The sequence below is a fragment of the Apostichopus japonicus genome, chromosome 13, assembly GCF_037975245.1.
Source record: "Apostichopus japonicus isolate 1M-3 chromosome 13, ASM3797524v1, whole genome shotgun sequence".
Taxonomy (NCBI): domain Eukaryota; kingdom Metazoa; phylum Echinodermata; class Holothuroidea; order Aspidochirotida; family Stichopodidae; genus Apostichopus; species Apostichopus japonicus.
This window is the reverse complement of record NC_092573.1, coordinates 4,487,008-4,501,395: the sequence shown is the minus strand read 5'-3', so window position 1 is coordinate 4,501,395 and position 14,388 is coordinate 4,487,008. Positions and strand designations below refer to the sequence as shown.

The 14,388-nt window shown below is 37.4% G+C and overlaps 1 protein-coding gene across 2 annotated transcripts in view; it reads left to right on the top strand.

The window, feature by feature from the left end:
- LOC139979245 (methyl-CpG-binding domain protein 2-like) overlaps window positions 1-14,388 on the top strand; it is a 98,175-nt gene that overhangs the window by 30,461 nt on the left and 53,326 nt on the right. The window lies entirely within an intron of this gene.

The window sequence follows — 14,388 nt, the reverse complement described above, 5'->3', positions numbered from 1 at the left end:
GTAAATTCAAAGTTACACAATGTTTTCTGTAGGCACTTAGAATTAACTGTGCAATCCATGAATATTCTGTATACCTCTTGAGATTTTTTGATTACCTAGAAGAAGTCTTGCAGTTTTCTTCAATTGAGATGCAAATTTGACCTAAATCTACAGTTGTGCCCCCAAAGGTTGACATTTAGAGTGCTGGACTTACTTTTGCATGTTGTAATCAATTGGTTAAAGAAGAACTTTAAAGATCAAGCAACACGTAGCAGATTCCCTTCAAACTTGTAAAGATTGAGAAGCTATATATCAAAACCCTATACACCAAATTTGGAGTTCCACGATTGTTTCTTTGCTGTTTTAATTTATTACCAAGCTCATCCGGTAATATGATAGACATCATGGGGGTCACGGTGGCCAAAACTAAATAGGCAAAATGTGCTAACCAAGATCCAAGACGTAAATAATACGTCGCAGACAATCAATAAAATATCATCTGAAAATGGGTGCACAACAGTACCGAGATTTGCGCAAGTTTCCTGTTCGTCTAAAACTGCTAGCTCAGTAACACTGCACTCAGCTAGCCTAGCTAAGACCAAGATTTATTTCTGGGTTATTTCTACCATGGGGAAAGTTAGGTAACAATATTCGATCTAGGCCTAACTAGTCACACAACTAGCCTATATAGTATGCTAGGCCTAACGTTACTATTGTGTCCCGTCAAGACAAGCAATTTCGACATCCCTGTCCGATCCGGCCTCCTCTTCTCTGGTCTCCAGTTCGAACATGAAGGGAAAAACTTCCCACGATCAGTAAACATGTCCTCCAGTTCTCGGCCTTCTTCGCTATCGCTATCTGAATCCAAAAGCTTATGATCATTAAAATTTACGGTCAATGCCACCGGCCTCCATTTTGTAATATGTATGAGCTAGCTATGTGGTGTCTGCGTATTATGCCTGTTCACCAACTGTATGTGGTAGCAGTAAGCAGTTCCCTACAACGATATCATACAGTTTCGACTTGATAAACAAATGACGTCATTTGTTTTCTACTTTTCCTAACCGAGGCAATTTAGCAGATTTTGCGAAGTTTTGTTGCTTGATAGAAGGAAATATGTAATATGTAGACTAGGATAGGAGGGAAGATCAGTCCCTGGGCCTAAGGTTAATGCAATGTAAATGCAACTGGGGATTGACCTGGTTACCCCTGATATTATTAGTTACAGTGTAATATGTAGATTAGGATAGGAGGGACGAGCAGTCACTGGGCCTAAGGTTAATGCAATGTAAATGCAACTGGGGGTTGACCTGGTTACCCCTGATATTATTAGTTACAGTGTAATATGTGGACTAGGATAGGAGGGAGGTTCAGTCACTGGGCCTAAGATTAACATAATGTAAATGCAACTGGGGGTTGACCTGGTTACCCCTGATATTATTAGTTACAGTGTAATATGTGGACTAGGATAGGAGGGACGAACAGTCACTGGGCCTAAGGTTAATGCAATGTAAATGCAACTGGGGGTTGACCTGGTTTCCCCTGATATTATTAGTTACAGTGTAATATGTGGACTAGGATAGGAGGGAGGTTCAGTCCCTGGGCCTAAGATTAACATAAGTAATGCAACTGGGGGTTGACCTGGTTACCCATGATATTATTAGTTACAGTGTAATATGTGGACTAGGATAGGAGGGACGAACAGTCACTGGGCCTAAGGTTAATGTTATGTAAATGCAACTGGGGGTTGACCTGGTTACCCCTGATATTATTAGTTACAGTGTAATATGTGGACTAGGATAGGAGGGAGGTTCAGTCCCTGGGCCTAAGGTTAATGTAATGTAAATGCAACTGGGGGTTGACCTGGTTACCCCTGATATTATTAGTTACAGTGTAATATGTGGACTAGGATAGGAGGGAGGTTCAGTCCCTGGGCCTAAGGTTAATGTAATGTAAATGCAACTGGGGGTTGACCTGGTTACCCCTGATATTATTAGTTACAGTGTAATATGTGGACTAGGATAGGAGGGAGGTTCAGCCCCTGGGCCTAAGGTTAATGTAATGTAAATGCAACTGGGGGTTGACCTGGTTACCCCTGATATTATTGGTCACAGTGTAATATGACTCAATACTTAAGCATTACTAGCAGTGTTGCATATCACATGGCTTAGGGTATCACATGTTTTCTTCAAGGAAAATACCTCAACTTCCTGTTTGGTGGTTGGGAGTGCTCACCGCGTCTGATACTGCATATAGGCATGATGAAAAGGGCTGTGGAGGTTTAAAATCAATTGATCATGTTTTAGTGCCGAGCGTGGGGTCTGACCTGCAATGTAAAAACAATGATCAATTGATAAATTGGGTAGGTTTTGGCCATCTGTTTTAACTCCAATGCAGCTAGGAATTTCATAATTCCTTTTAATTCCTGCTCTTCACTACATTTTTGCACTGCTCTGTAAAGCTTTGTAACCAGTAGGAATGGGTTATTTTGTACTGCATGATGTACATTGATACCTCCAACAAATTTGAGCGTACAATGCATTCATTTGTTTAATCTGTTGCATATGGTTTATGCATACTAGTTTTGCAGTACTACTGGGAGGGGAGCCATGCTCGTGTGAAAATGATTGCTGTGGAAAGTTTGGGTTGACAATAGTCCTGGCCCTATAATCCCTCTATCCTTACTCTTGACTCCCAGGACCAACTTGACTACTGTCACCTTGGTACATTCAGTAACCAAAACAACTGCTTTGTAGTGTTCACTAGTGGTGGTGGTGGGGGGGGGGGGCTGAGGAAGAAAGTAAGTTGATAGAGGTTTGACCAATTGTGTTATGTCCATCGGCAATAATAGATGGCAGTGCTTTGGAGAGCAAGAAGCTAGTGAGACTGGTGGATAATATGCTGCTTCAAATTACCAAATGCTTTGAATTCACATTCCAGTTTATAAATGTACAAAAACACTATCAATTGTTTGCCAATGGAAGTCAAAGGTTATAACTGTTTTTCCATAGTGATACTTTTCTTGGTAGTTTTGGATGGAACAAGAATTTCCTTTTTAAGGTGTGTATGTTGATGAATCTGAATCCCACTCTCTCACTGTGATGTGACATTACACAGTCAATCTCGGAATCTGAGGAAGGTTTGCAGAATGCTGTTTTGGACAAAAAATTGCAGTTCTGGAAGTTTCAGTTTGCCCTGATTTTGCAACATTAATTAGGGTGCCCTTACCAGTCCATGAATGGAAGTAAGGGTACCTGAAAATATTAAACAAATCCATCAAAATTCCACCACCCTAGAAACAATGAAATAGAGCATACCATTTGAACCTTTTTTTGGTTCCTTGCTTTAGCAAAAGGAACCTATGCAGTCAGGTTGGCGTGTGTGTGTGTGTATGTGTGTGTGTGTGTGTGTCTGTGACACTTGCTTGGGTACGCTCTATCTCAATAAGGGAATGTTGGATTGAGGCCAAACTTGGACTATAGATCCGCCATATGGAGAAGGTGTGCCCTATTGTTTTTGGTGCCCACAAAGGTCACCAAAGGTCAGTTATGGTCCAAAAACCGAAAATATTAAAACTGCAATAACTCCCAGTGCCAATGTGCGACAAGATTGATATTTTGGGACAAGTTGTGAACTGGTTAGGGGAGCATTTTCAAACTTAACGGTCATGTGATCCGAGGTCACCAAAGGTCAATTAATGATAAAAAACTAGTATTTTTGCAATAACTTAAGAACGAAAAGTCTGTTAGGGTTGGGAGTTGCGTCAATGTAATCCAATTGTCGACCCGCATCTGGGTGACCCTTGACCTCAATTTGACCTCTGGTGACCTTTTCGTGTTTTTGGGATTTTTACAGTTTCGATGCTATTTTCAGATGTCAAAGGTACCTTCTGATCATAAATGTCAATAGGTTGACCCCGTGTGACCTTTATGTGCGAAGTTATATGGGGTCAAAGTTTTTCGGTCGGAGTTAGGATGGTTGTACAGACTTTTCGTTTTGTTTTTTGGAATCAGGAGATTAAACTACATCTGAAACCAAGGTCAAAAGGTCAAAGGTCACATTAGAAAAAATGTGCTTATTTTGGGAGGAAACGAGCAAAAAAGAAAATGTTTGGTTTTGATGCTAGATTTGGATATCAAAGGTACCTTCCGATCAAAAATGTCAATTGGTTGACACCCGTGTGACCTTCGTGTGCGAAGTTATACGAGGTCAAAGTTAATTTTCACACATTTAATGCAACAACTCCCAGTTCCAAGGTGTGACATGGTTGATATTTTTGGACAAGTTGCAAATGGTATAGGGGAATATTTTCAAACTTACCGGTCATGTGATCCGAGGTCACCAAAGTTCAATTAATGTCAAAAAACTAGTATTTTGGGGGTAGAAAATGGGCAAAGAAAAAAATGTTTGAATTTTTATAGTTTGATGCTCTAATTTAGGTCTCATCAATCAAAAATGTCAATAAGTTGACCCAAGGTGACCTTTGTATGTTAAGTTATATGAGGTCAAAGTTAATTTTCAGACATTTAGTGTAATAACTCCCAGTGCCAAGGTGTTACACAGTTGATATTTTGAGACAAGTTGCAAATGGTATAGGGGAATATTTTCAAACTTAACGGTCATGTGATCCGAGGTCACCAAAGGTCAATTAATGATAAAAAACTAGTATTTTTGCGATAACTTGAGAACAAATTGTCCGTTAGAGTTGGGAGTTGCTTCAATGAAGTCCAATTGTCGACCCGCATCTGGGTGACCCTTGACCTCAATTTGACCTCTGGTGACCTTTTCGTGTTTTGTGGATTTTTTACAGTTTCGATGCTATTTTCAGATGTCAAAGGTACCTTCTGATCATAAATGTCAATAGGTTGACCCCTGTGTGACCTTCGTGTAATAAGTTATATGAGGTCAAAGTTAATTTTCAGACATTTAATGCAATAACTCCCAGTTCCAAGGTGTGACAAGGTTGATATTTTTGGAGTAGTTGCAAATGGTATAGGGGAATATTTTCAAACTTAACGGTCATGTGATACAAGGTCACCAAAGGTCAATTAATGATAAAAAACTAGTATTTTTGCGACAACTTAAGAACAAATTGTCCGTTAGGGTTGGGAGTTGCTCCAATGTAATCCAATTGTCGACCCGCATCTGGGTGACCCTTGACCTCAATTTGACCTCTGGTGACCTTTTCGTGTTTTGTGGATTTTTACAGTTTCGATGCTATTTTCAGATGTTAAAGGTACCTTCTGATCATAAATGTAAATGGGTTGACCCCCATTTGACCTTCGTGTGCGAAGTTATTTGAGGTCAAAGTTAATTTTCACACATTTAATGCAATAACTCCTAGTGACAAGGTTGATTTTTTTGGACAAGTTGCAAATGGTATAGGGGAATATTTTCAAACTTAACGGTCATGTGATCCAAGGTCACCAAAGGTCAGCTAATGTTAAAAAAGTAGTATTATGGGGGGAGAAAATGGGCAAAGAAAAAATGTTTGAATTTTTACAGTCATGCTCTATTTAGGTCTCACCGATCAAAAATCTCAATTGGTTGACCTCCGGGTGACCTTTGTGTGTGAAGTTACATACAAGTTCAAAAGTTAATTTTTTGACATTTTATGCAATTAAATCTCAATGCCAAGGTGTGACATGGTTGATATTTTGGGACAAGTTGTGAATGGGGTGGTGGAACATTTTGAACTTCAAGGTCATGTCATCTGAGGTCACCATTGTTATCATATCTGTTGACACGCTTGTAGGTCTCTTATATTTCTTACATTTTCGACGCCATATTTAGATCTCAAAAGTGCCTTTTGATAAAAAATCCGATCACATTTTGTGATCACAAAAGTGTTGGCTATAGTGTTGGTTACTTTATGGGAACATGTAGGACAATTACTTGGACTATTTCAGCCCAATCTTGCTTGATAATATGATGTGTATTGTCATATACCCCAAGCAAGGAACCACAGTGCCCTTGGGCTCTTGTTTTTTTTTGTGTTAATGTAACATGTTCTCTGATAATCACATTGATGTCTTGCATGCATGAGGCATTTTAGTACCGAGTTGCATTTCGATATGAAAAAGATCTAGCCAAAATCCTCGGACTGTACCAGAGTCAATAAAAGTATTATCGTTTATAGCTGTGCTACCTTCTATGTGAAGTTTCCTCTTTATGTACATACTTCCATAGTAATTAGTTTATTGCCTGTCAATGACACCGACCTTTCAAATTCTGCCATAATTATAGTGTACAGTATTATAAAGTAAGGCATGCTTGGGATGTAGATTTTGCTTCTTTTGAGCAAACAGTTTTGTGATTGGTTAAGGTTTGTGTGAATAATACACAGCATGTACTCCCTCGCCTCAAATAACCTTATGCATTACCTCACTCTAGCAATCTGGCAATTCTTTGTTTGTGTGTATAATTCATGCTACTTTGGTCAATAAATTGTCCATCATGATAGTCATGATAGTATAGCTATGTATTAGACATTGATGATGATGATAACCTGTCCTTCATCAGTACATTCCAACCACAGATATTGTATACATTTTAACATTTCCACAAATTATACAGTAGATCCGAGTTTTTAGTGTATATATATACATGTAGCCTATAGTGACTCCTTAAAAATGTGTTGTTTAAATAAGAAGAATTTACTAATGTATGATTGATGAGATAGGTGGTGGAAAAAGGTCAAATAGTGGTAAAATGTAGATAGATTGATGAATCTGATTCCTGAAGAGAAATGGAGACGCTTCACCTGGTAGAGAGAAACAAAGAAAGGAATGATTGTAATTATCTGTCTTGATAAATATTATAAGATCATACATCCTGTTTTATTGTCTTGCTTTATAGGCTTCTTCGACCTTTGACATGATGCCTGTCATCCATTAAAATGAGTGGCCTCCATAGTAACTACCAGACTAGCTGGATGTTTTTGTAGGTTTTACTATTTATGTCAAGGAATGTTTCACCAATATGAAAAGAATAAAAAAAAATCCTACTTGCAGGAAAGACTTCAAACCTTAAAGTGACATATAGCAGTGTAGTACACAGGAACAATAGTGTTCAGAGGAACTGTTATTTTCTTTTCTTTGGGCTTGTTTGATTGGGAGTGTTATTGGTACATAGTTGGAACTCTGACTGGAATGAATAAAATTCACTACCACTGGGAGCCACAACTCTTCTCAAAGTCATTGACTCTCTTCCTTTCTAATTTCTGATACTTGTTTAGCCTAAGCCCTGGGGGTAATTCATCCAGTAACGCATCTCAAAATGCTACACAAAGTTGCTATACAATGTGTAACGTTGTATAGCAGTGTAGTACACAGGAACCATAGTATTCAGTGTTGTATAGCAGTGTAGTACACAGGAACCATACTATTCAGTGTTGTATAGCAGTGTAGTACACAGGAACCATAGTATTCAGTGTTGTATAGCAGTGTAGTACATAGGAACCATGGTATTCAGTGTTATATAGCAGTGTAGTACACATTAACCATAGTATTCAGTGTTGTATAGCAGTGTAGTATACAGGAACCATAGTATTCAGTGTTGTGTAGCAGTGTAGTACACAGGAACCATAGTATTCAGTGTTGTCTAGCAGTGTAGTACACAGAAACCATAGTATTCAGTGTTATATAGCAGTGTAGTACACATTAACCATAGTATTCAGTGTTGTATAGCAGTGTAGTATACAGGAACCATAGTATTCAGTGTTGTATAGCAGTGTAGTACACAGGAACCATAGTATTCAGTGTTGTATAGCAGTGTAGTACACATTAACCATAGTATTCAGTGTTGTATAGCAGTGTAGTACACAAGAACCATAGTATTCAGTGTTATATAGCAGTGTAGTACACATTAACCATAGTATTCAGTGTTGTCTAGCAGTGTAGTACACAGAAACCATAGTATTCAGTGTTATATAGCAGTGTAGTACACATTAACCATAGTATTCAGTGTTGTATAGCAGTGTAGTATACAGGAACCATAGTATTCAGTGTTGTATAGCAGTGTAGTACACAAGAACCATAGTATTCAGTGTTGTATAGCAGTGTAGTACACATTAACCATAGTATTCAGGTTTGTATAGCAGTGTAGTATACAGGAACCATAGTATTCAGTGTTGTATAGCAGTGTAGTACACAGGAACCATAGTATTCAGTGTTGTATAGCAGTGTAGTATACAGGAACCATGGTATTCAGTGTTGTATAGCAGTGTAGTACACAGGAACCATAGTATTCAGTGTTATATAGCAGTGTAGTACACATTAACCATAGTATTCAGTGTTGTATAGCAGTGTAGTATACAGGAACCATGGTATTCAGTGTTGTATAGCAGTGTAGTACGCAGGAACCATAGTATTCAGTGTTGTATAGCAGTGTAGTACACAGGAACCATAGTATTCAGTGTTATATAGCAGCGTAGTACGCAGGAACCATAGTATTCAGTGTTGTATAGCAGTGTAGTATACAGGAGCCATAGTATTCAGTGTTGTATAGCAGCGTAGTACACAGGAACCATAGTATTCAGTGTTGTATAGCAGCGTAGTACACAGATACCATAGTATTCAGTGTTGTATAGCAGCGTAGTACACAGGAACCATAGTATTCAGTGTTGTATAGCAGCGTAGTACACAGATACCATAGTATTCAGTGTTGTATAGCAGCGTAGTACACATTAACCATAGTATTCAGTGTTGTATAGCAGTGTAGTATACAGGAGCCATAGTATTCAGTGTTGTATAGCAGTGTAGTACACAGGAACCATAGTATTCAGTGTTGTATAGCAGTGTAGTATACAGGAGCCATAGTATTCAGTGTTGTATAGCAGCGTAGTATACAGGAACCATAGTATTCAGTGTTGTATAGCAGTGTAGTACACAGGAACCATAGTATTCAGTGTTGTATAGCAGTGTAGTACACAGATACCATAGTATTCAGTGTTGTATAGCAGTGTAGTACACATTAACCATAGTATTCAATGTTGTATAGCAGTGTAGTACACATGAACCATAGTATTCAGTGTTGTATAGCAGTGTAGTACACAGGAACCATAGTATTCAGTGTTGTATAGTAGTGTAGTACACAGGAACGATAGTATTCAGTGTTGTATAGCAGTGTAGTATACAGGAGCCATGGTATTCAGTGTTGTATAGCAGTGTAGTACACAGGAACCATAGTATTCAGTGTTATATAGCAGTGTAGTACACATGAACCATAGAATTCAGTGTTGTATAGCAGTGTAGTACACATTAACGATAGTATTCAGTGTTGTATAGCAGTGTAGTACACAGGAACCATACTATTCAGTGTTGTATAGCAGTGTAGTACACAGGAACCATAGTATTCAGTGTTGTATAGCAGTGTAGTAAACAGGAACCATAGTATTCAGTGTTGTATAGCAGTGTAGTACAAAGGAACCATAGTATTCAGTGTTCTATAGCAGTGTAGTACACATGAACCATAGAATTCAGTGTTGTATAGCAGTGTAGTACACATTAACGATAGTATTCAGTGTTGTATAGCAGTGTAGTACACAGGAACCATAGTATTCAGTGTTGTATAGCAGTGTAGTACACAGGAACCATAGTATTCAGTGTTGTATAGCAGTGTAGTAAACAGGAACCATAGTATTCAGTGTTGTATAGCAGTGTAGTACAAAGGAACCATAGTGTTCAGTGTTATATAGCAGTGTAGTACACATTAACGATAGTATTCAGTGTTGTATAGCAGTGTAGTATACAGGAACCATAGTATTCAGTGTTGTATAGTAGTGTAGTACACAGGAACCATAGTATTCAGTGTTGTATAGCAGTGTAGTACACAGGAACCATAGTATTCATTGTTGTATAGCAGTGTAGTAAACAGGAACCATAGTATTCAGTGTTGTATAGCAGTGTAGTACACAGGAACCATAGTATTCATTGTTGTATAGCAGCACTTGTAGTACACAGGAACCATAGTATTCAGTGTTGTATAGCAGTGTAGTACACAGGAACCATAGTATTCAGTGTTGTATAGCAGTGTAGTAAACAGGAACCATAGTATTCAGTGTTGTATAGCAGTGTAGTACAAAGGAACCATAGTATTCAGTGTTATATAGCAGTGTAGTACACATTAACGATAGTATTCAGTGTTGTATAGCAGTGTAGTATACAGGAACCATAGTATTCAGTGTTGTATAGTAGTGTAGTACACAGGAACCATAGTATTCAGTGTTGTATAGCAGTGTAGTACACAGGAACCATAGTATTCAGTGTTGTATAGCAGTGTAGTAAACAGGAACCATAGTATTCAGTGTTGTATAGCAGTGTAGTACACAGGAACCATAGTATTCATTGTTGTATAGCAGCACTTGTAGTACACAGGAACCATAGTATTCAGTGTTGTATAGCAGTGTAGTACACAGGAACCATAGTATTCAGTGTTGTATAGCAGTGTAGTACACAGGAACCATAGTATTCAGTCAGAGGGAAACAACAATTCAGAGCCCTTGAAAATGCCACACAAAATTAGAAAGCTAAATTATTCTCTGGTCTCCTCCTGTTTCATGACTCCCTACTAATGCCATAGTATCTCATACAAACTGTTCTTATGTATCTCTATGCTAATATTTTACAGTACTTACCTTTGGCTTATATATATAGTCTATATATATATGGTAGCTATGTGAACTTAGCATACATACACACATCTATGATGGTGGTACCATGGAAGCATAACACAGACTCTAGTTAACAAGGTTGCACTCCACAATTGAAACTACTTTCTGTTTCAGTGACCTCAATGTTTGGTGACTTAAACAAAAGAGTTAATGAATGAGTCCTTTCCAAGGATATGTTATTGGAAAGTCGCTATGCATCGCAAACAATAGAAAAATATCACAGAAAATATAAAGACAACATTCGTTGAGCTAAAAGCTCGAGACTAGCATTTGACCTCTTGAAGAACAAATCTTCTATCAGCTATCATGTTGTGTGATCTTTTAATTCATCAGAAATCTTAAAGCAGCATTTTGCGTTTGGTCGCCGTTTTCTACTTTTTTGACATGTCCATCGATTTTTTACATATATCAATCACAAAACAGGAAACTAAGATATTAGCCAAGTTTTTCCCTGTCAACAACGTTATTTGGCGAGTAATTAAGGATATTTGCAGATAATGAGAAGAGTGTCCAAGACAAATTCCACAGTTAAAATTAATCGCATACAGTTCCGCCAAACCCACTAGTTTGAATTCAACCAATCAGAGATGCAGGTTTAGTTATGAGCCGTTGCTAAAAATAGATTCAAGGCTTTGCGTTGGTACAACCAGGGAGATGTAATGGAACTCCCTGGTACAACTGCAATATAGACTGTACACAAATCAAGCATGATGTTGTATTGGTCAATGACAAAGTTCGTAGTGTTTAAATAGTCATATTATGGGCGAGGTTTATTGGGTTCTAACGGTAAATATCTTGGAGAAAAACAAAGTTGAAAGTTGCAAATTTTTCGACTTTTATGCCACCATATGAAGTAAGATTTAAATAGATAAGCTAGTTATGTATGTCGTTATGGCATAGTGGAGTCAGTGAGGTTGAGAAAAATCATAGAAAAGGACGCAAAATGCTGCTTTAAAGTTTGAGCTGTTTTTCTTCTCATTCAATGTAAATGCATATGTGTGTACTGAGTACATTGATCCTTCCATCTTCCTGTTAAGTTTCTTCCCCAGATTAATGGTAGTTTTAACAATTCTTTATGAGCATCAGCTAAGTATTCAAAATTAAGATTAATATTAAGACACCCTCCCAGACATTGGCTCCTAAAACATTAAAAAAAGAAGTTAAACTGTATGTGGCTCCTCTCTTACAGGTCTGCCTTAACTCTTTTAAATTTTCGGGCAAACAAACTTTGGGTAAATTAATCCTCAATTTTCGAATGGAAAAATCAAGTTTTCAACTGGCAGAATGGTTGATATATGTTCTAGAGAACATGCTTAGATGGACCCCCCAAAAGATTGGACGTGAAATATTCCTGTCATGGCCACTTTAAGCCTTTTGTGATCTTGATGGTCTAAATCTTTCTTGATACTATTTTGCAGTACTTAATTAATACCACACTCATGACAAGGTACTGTTTATCAGATTTTAGTGTGAACAGTTTTAAATTGATCTCTAAACAGTGACTATTTAGTGATGTAACATGTATATACCCCCTCAATTATGCTGAACATTCATGTTTACATGTTCTGTGTACAACCAAATAAATTTACAAATAACTAGGTATTCATGTACATTAATTTAGAAGTGTCACATGGTAGGGGTTTTCTAATTTAACCCCATCCCCTCTCCCACCCCTCCCACACTCAATAGAGATAAGTTTTAAGGAACAACCATCACTAATTCACTTTCCAATCATGGTTTTGTATCAGGATTAATTTGTGTGTCATAATAAATTAACATAGAAAATATTTATTTCTTTGAGTTTCTAGAATATATTCTTACTCGTGGTAAATGTGCTCAATAATGATCACTTGAGAAAGATATTTGGGCTCTAATGGAATTTTATCAGTCATGCATTAAACCACCCATATCCTCTGCACATTTCACATCTATAAATGTGCCTTTTTAATTTCGAAAAATACATTACAAGAATTTAGTGATTACCATCGGAGATACAAGCTAGATACCGGCTGCGTTTCATCAACGCTAATTCATCTTTCAACTAGGGTCACTGCCCGTCTTAGTGCAGTGGTCTATGTATGAGTGTAATGTTAAATCTCTTCCATACTTAGGCTCTTTGCAATAAACCCTTTGCAATAATAATATTTTCAGCCCAGATTCTTATATGCAAAGTAGGCTAGGCTGCAGGTGCATCATTTGCCACGCACTAACCAGTTAGTCTGTTCGAGCATGTTTGATTCAAAGAAAAGCGTTGTTATATTATACACAGTTGGTTGCTTCAGGAGAATCTGTCTCAGCATTCGATGTAAAAGACATTTTTTCTAATAATTTTGTCTTTAATTGTGAAAAAAAAATTGATCAGATTACATCTAGTGAAGAAAGTAGGGAAAAGTACATGTGCTTTAGGGACATTAATTGATAGAAATGGTATGTTATTGATTTGCTGGCAGCACTCGGTGAGGCGGTGTTTGCTCTCACTTAGTACCATGGGTGTCAGCTGCAAATATCAAACTGTTAGGACCCATTTTAAGTCACAAGATGTGACAACATACAGATTAATCCACAGTGTAACTTTAAAAGAGGTTTTGCTATGAACCAATCCTATAGGCCTTAGACTAATAAACTAAGGAGCAATCCTTTAAGGCCATCAGTATTGGCACCCAGATAAAAGCAGCTAAAACTTGCTAAAAGTTTCGGAATTTAATTTGTGGATGTTTTATCTTTCAAAGTTGTTATAAGACATTATTGAAGAGCATCCAAAGTATACTATTCTATATATGTGTTGGTGATGAAGGTTGAGCAAAAGCGACCATTTTTTGACTTTCTAGCATATTTTGGGCCCAGTATCATCAACCTTTAGCATGAAATGTTTGTTTTTCTAGTGAAGCTCAACTAGCAATCATTGCCTTACGTGCTCCTTTAATTTGTCTCCTCCCAAAAATTTTTATCCATGTGTGTTAGATAGATAGACAAAAGTTCCCTGGGGAAAAAGCTTCCCTTGAAGCTGATACAATTTTTTTTCTTTTTTCTAGGCCTTAATTTGCTGTCTTCAACTTAATAAATTGCAAAGGAGTAATTAATTATGCATGTGTTGCCTACCCCCATTCCGTGTGGAAAATTTGATTACGTACTACCGAAACATCTACGCAGGTTGATAATTAAGCTTATGCTTAAGATCCAAGATAAGAGGATTCTTTGTTATTCTATTAAGAGGGGGTACATTCTTGTATGAAAGGAGTATGTGTATTTATTAAAATGGGGCAGTATGATTGTTTGTCGTAAATTGGATTTTTAGATGATTGGGTGGGTGTTAAACCAGACGCAAAACATAGAACAAGATTGCTTTTAGTGTTGAGACCAGTGTAGGTGGTCGGGCTGTAAAGTGATGGTGTCCTGTTGGAAATATGTTTGTCATTGAGTGGGAAAGTATGTGATAGAAAAGACATTGATAGATCAAATTAAATATTTAATCAGTTTTTATTTGAAGGTCCCAAATGTTAGAGCTGTCAAGAATCTTGAATGCAATTTGTTAGATATAAGAGTACAATAAGTACTTATCTATTTCTCTTGTGTTCTTTTGTATTTTTCTTTTCTTTAGTTTTCTCTTTCTTTTCTTTTCTTTTGCATTTGTTTGGAGATTTCACCAAACCTTTCATTTGTTTCTCATAAGATTATTATCATTGATCAAACCAAGACACCCTCGTAGATATTTTGTGCTTCATCAAGTGACTATTGAT